The sequence below is a fragment of the Carcharodon carcharias genome (assembly GCF_017639515.1).
Source record: "Carcharodon carcharias isolate sCarCar2 chromosome 37 unlocalized genomic scaffold, sCarCar2.pri SUPER_37_unloc_3, whole genome shotgun sequence".
NCBI classification, from domain to species: Eukaryota; Metazoa; Chordata; class Chondrichthyes; order Lamniformes; family Lamnidae; genus Carcharodon; species Carcharodon carcharias.
The window spans coordinates 463664-468663 of record NW_024470768.1 but is presented as its reverse complement, the minus strand read 5'-3'; positions in this window follow the sequence as shown (position 1 = coordinate 468663).

Genomic DNA, 5000 nt, shown 5'->3' with positions numbered 1-5000 from the left:
GGACCTGGGACCCTCGAGTGAGGGGTGTAGGACCTGGGACCCTCCAGTGAGGGGTGTAGGAGCTGGGACCCTCGATGGAGGGGTGTAGGACCTGGGACCCTCCAGTGAGGGGTGTAGGACCTGGGACCCTCGAGTGATGGGTGTAGGAGCTGGGACCCTCGAGTGATGGGTTTAGCTGCTGGGACCCTCGAGTGAGGGGGGTTTAGCTGCTGGGACCCTCGAGTGAGGGGTTTAGGTGCTGGGACCCTCGAGTGAGGGTTGTAGGAGCTGGGACCCCCGAGTGAGGGGCCTAGGAGCTGGGCTGCTCGAGGGAGGGATGTAGGACCTGGGACCCTCGAGTGAGGGGTTTAGGAGTTGGGACCCCCGAGTGAAGGTTGTAGGTGCTGGGACCCTCGAGTGAGGGGTTTAGGAGGTGGGACCCCCGAGAGAGGGTTTTAGGAGCTGGGACCCTCGAGTGAGGGTTGTAGGCGCTGGGACACCCGAGTGCGGGGTTTAGGGGCTGGGACCCTCGAGTGAGGGGTTTAGGGGCTGGGACCCTCGAGTGAGGGGTTTGGCTGCTGGGGCCCTCGAGTGAGGGGTTTAGGGGCTGGGACCCTCGAGTGAGGGGTTTAGGGGCTGGGACCCTCGAGTGAGGGGTTTAGGGGCTGGGACCCTCGAGTGAGGGGTTTGGCTGCTGGGGCCCTCGAGTGAGGGGTTTAGGGGCTGGGACCCTCGAGTGAGGGGTTTAGGTGCTGGGACCCTCCAGTGAGGGGTGTAGGAACTTGGACCCTCGAGTGAGGGGTCTAGGAGCTCCGACCCTCGAGTGATGTTTGTAGGAGCTATGACCCTCGAGTAAGTTTTTTAGGATCTGAGACCCTCGAGTGAGTTTTTTAGGATCTGGGACCCTCGAGTGAGGGGCCTAGGAGCTGGGCTGCTCGAGTGAGGGATGTAGGAGCTGGGACCCTCGAGTGAGGGGTTTAGAAGCTGGGACCCTCGAGTGAGGGTTGTAGGAGCTGGGACACTCGAGTGAGGGGGTTTAGGAGCTGGGACCCTCGAGTGAGGGGTGTAGGACCTGGGACCCTCCAGTGAGGGGTGTAGGAGCTGGGACCCTCGAGTGGTGTTTAGGAGCTGGGACCCTCGAGTGAGGGGTGTAGGAGCTGGGACCCTCGAGTGGTGTTTAGGAGCTGGGACCCTCGAGTGAGGGGTGTAGGAGCTGGGACCCTCGAGTGAGGGGTGTAGGAGCTGGGACCCTCGAGTGAGGGGTGTAGGAGCTGGGACCCTCGAGTGAGGGGTTTAGGAGGAGCTGGGACCCTCGAGTGATGGGTTTAGGAGTTAGACCCTCAAGTGAGGGGTGTAGGTGCTGGGACCCTCGATTGAGGCGTTTAGCGGCTGGGACCCTCGAGTGAGGTGTTTAGGAGCTGGGAACCTCGAGTGAGGTTTGTAGGAGTTAGACCCTCGAGTGATGGGTTTAGGTGCTGGGACCCTCGAGTGAGGGGTGTAGGACCTGGGACCCTCGAGTGATGGGTTTAGGAGCTGGGACCCTCCAGTGAGGGGTGTAGGAGCTGGGACCCTCGATGGAGGGGTTTAGGAGCTGGGACCCTCGAGTGAGGGATGTAGGAGCTGGGACCCTCGAGTGAGGGATGTAGGAGCTGGGACCCTCGAGTGAGGGATGTAGGAGCTGGGACCCTCGAGTGATGGGTTTAGGATCTGGGACCCTCGAGTGAGGGGTTTAGGATCTGGGACCCTCGAGTGCGGGGTTTAGGTGCTGGGACCCTCGAGTGAGGGGTTTAGGTGCTGGGACCCTCGAGTGATGGGTTTAGGTGCCGGGACCCTCGAGTGAGGGGTGTAGGATCTGGGACCCTCGAGTGAGGGGTTTAGGATCTGGGACCCTCGAGTGAGGGGTTTAGGATCTGGGACCCTCGAGTGAGGGGTTTAGGTGCTGGGACCCTCGAGTGAGGGGTTTAGGGGCTGGGACCCTCGAGTGAGGGGTTTAGGGGCTGGGACCCTCGAGTGAGGGGTTTGGCTGCTGGGGCCCTCGAGTGAGGGGTTTAGGGGCTGGGACCCTCGAGTGAGGGGTTTGGCTGCTGGGGCCCTCGAGTGTGGTGTTTAGGAGCTGGGACCCTCGAGTGAGGGGTTTGGCTGCTGGGACCCTCGAGTGAGGGGTTTAGGGGCTGGGACCCTCGAGTGAGGGGTTTAGGTGCTGGGACCCTCGATGGAGGGGTTTAGGTGCTGGGACCCTCGAGTGAGGGGTGTAGGACCTGGGACCCTCCAGTGAGGGGTGTAGGACCTGGGACCCTCCAGTGAGGGGTGTAGGAGCTGGGACCCTCGAGTGAGGGGTGTAGGAGCTGGGACCCTCGAGTGAGGGGTTTAGGATCTGGGACCCCCAAGTGAGGGATGTAGGAACTTGGACCCTCGAGTGAGGGGTCTAGGAGCTCCGACCCTCGAGTGATGTTTGTAGGAGCTATGACCCTCGAGTGAGTTTTTTAGGATCTGAGACCCTCGAGTGAGTTTTTTAGGATCTGGGACCCTCGAGTGAGGGGCCTAGGAGCTGGGCTGCTCGAGTGAGGGGCCTAGGAGCTGGGACACTCGAGTGAGGGGGTTTAGGAGCTGGGACCCTCGAGTGAGGGGTGTAGGAGCTGGGACCCTCCAGTGAGGGGTGTAGGACCTGGGACCCTCCAGTGAGGGGTGTAGGAGCTGGGACCCTCGAGTGAGGTGTTTAGGAGCTGGGACCCTCGAGTGAGGGGTGTAGGAGCTGGGACCCTCGAGTGAGGGGTGTAGGAGCTGGGACCCTCGAGTGAGGGGTGTAGGAGCTGGGACCCTCGAGTGAGGGGTGTAGGAGCTGGGACCCTCGAGTGAGGGGTTTAGGAGGAGCTGGGACCCTCGAGTGATGGGTTTAGGAGTTAGACCCTCAAGTGAGGGGTGTAGGAGCTGGGACCCTCGAGTGAGGGGTGTAGGAGCTGGGACCCTCGAGTGAGGGGTGTAGGAGCTGGGACCCTCGAGTGAGGGGTGTAGGAGCTGGGACCCTCGAGTGAGGGGTGTAGGAGCTGGGACCCTCAAGTGAGGGGTGTAGGTGCTGGGACCCTCGATTGAGGCGTTTAGCGGCTGGGACCCTCGAGTGAGGTGTTTAGGAGCTGGGAACCTCGAGTGAGGTTTGTAGGAGTTAGACCCTCGAGTGATGGGTTTAGGTGCTGGGACCCTCGAGTGAGGGGTGTAGGACCTGGGACCCTCGAGTGATGGGTTTAGGAGCTGGGACCCTCGAGTGAGGGATGTAGGAGCTGGGACCCTCGAGTGAGGGATGTAGGAGCTGGGACCCTCGAGTGATGGGTTTAGGATCTGGGACCCTCGAGTGAGGGGTTTAGGTGCTGGGACCCTCGAGTGAGGGGTTTAGGTGCTGGGACCCTCGAGTGATGGGTTTAGGTGCCGGGACCCTCGAGTGAGGGGTGTAGGATCTGGGACCCTCGAGTGAGGGGTTTAGGATCTGGGACCCTCGAGTGAGGGGTTTAGGATCTGGGACCCTCGAGTGCGGGGTTTAGGTGCTGGGACCCTCGAGTGAGGGGTTTAGGGGCTGGGACCCTCGAGTGAGGGGTTTAGGGGCTGGGACCCTCGAGTGAGGGGTTTAGGGGCTGGGACCCTCGAGTGAGGGGTTTAGAAGCTGGGACCCTCGAGTGAGGGGTTTAGGAGCTGGGACCCTCGAGTGAGGCTTGTAGGAGCTGGGACCCTCGAGTGAGGGGTTTAGGAGCTGGGACCCTCGAGTGAGGCTTGTAGGAGCTGGGACCCTCGAGTGAGGCTTGTAGGAGCTGGGACCCTCGAGTGAGGGGTGTAGGAGATGGGACCCTCGAGTGAGGCTTGTAGGAGCTGGGACCCTCGAGTGAGGGTTTAGGAGCTGGGACCCTCGAGTGAGGTGTTTGGCTGCTGGGACCCTCGAGTGATGAGATTAGGAGCTGGAACCCTTGAGTGAACGTTGTAGGAGCTGGGACCCTCGAGTGAGGGGGGTTTAGCTGTTGGGACCCTCGAGTGAGGGTTGTAGGAGCTGGGACCCCGAGTGAGGGATTTACCTTCTGGGACCCTCGAGTGATGGGTTTAGGAGGTGGGACCCTCGAGTGTTGGGTTTAGGAGGTGGGACCCTCGAGTGAGGAGTTTAGGACCTGGGACCCTCGAGTGAGGAGTTTAGGAGCTGGGACCCTCGAGTGAGGGGTTTAGCTGCTGGGACCCTCGAGTGCGGGGTTTAGGAGCTGGGACCCTCGAGTGAGGGGCGTAGGAGCTGGGACCCTCGAGTGAGGGGTGTAGGAGCTGGAACCCCCGAGTGAGCGGTTTAGGAGCTGGGACCCTCGAGTGAGCGGTTTAGGAGCTGGGACCCTCGAGTGAGGGGTTTAGGAGCTGGGACCCTCGAGTGAGGGGTTTAGGAGTTGGGACCCCCGAGTGAAGGTTGTAGGTGCTGGGACCCTCGAGTGAGGGGTTTAGGAGCTGGGACCCTCGAGTGAGGGGCGTAGGAGCTGGGACCCTCGAGTGATGGGTTTAGGTGCCGGGACCCTCGAGTGATGGGTTTCAGAGCTGGGACCCTCGAGTGAGCGTTGTAGGAGCTGGAACCCCCGAGTGAGCGGTTTAGGAGCTGGGACCCTCGAGTGAGGGTGGTTTAGGTGCTGGGACCCTCGAGTGAGGGTTGTAGGAGCTGGGACCCCGAGTGAGGGGCCTAGGAGCTGGGCTGCTCGAGTGAGGGATGTAGGAGCTGGGACCCTCGAGTGAGGCGTTTAGGAGCTGGGACCCCCGAGTGATGGGTTTAGGACCTGGGACCCTCGAGTGAGGGGTTTAGGATCTGGGACCCTCCAGTGAGGCGTTTAGGAGCTGGGACCCGCGAGTGAGGCGTTCAGGAGCTGGGATTCTCGAGTGAGGGGTGTAGGAGCTGGGACCCTCGATGGAGGGGTGTAGGACCTGGGACCCTCCAGTGAGGGGTTTAGGATCTGGGACCCGCGAGTGAGGCGTTCAGGAGCTGGGACCCTCGAGTGAGTGGTTCAGGAGCTGGG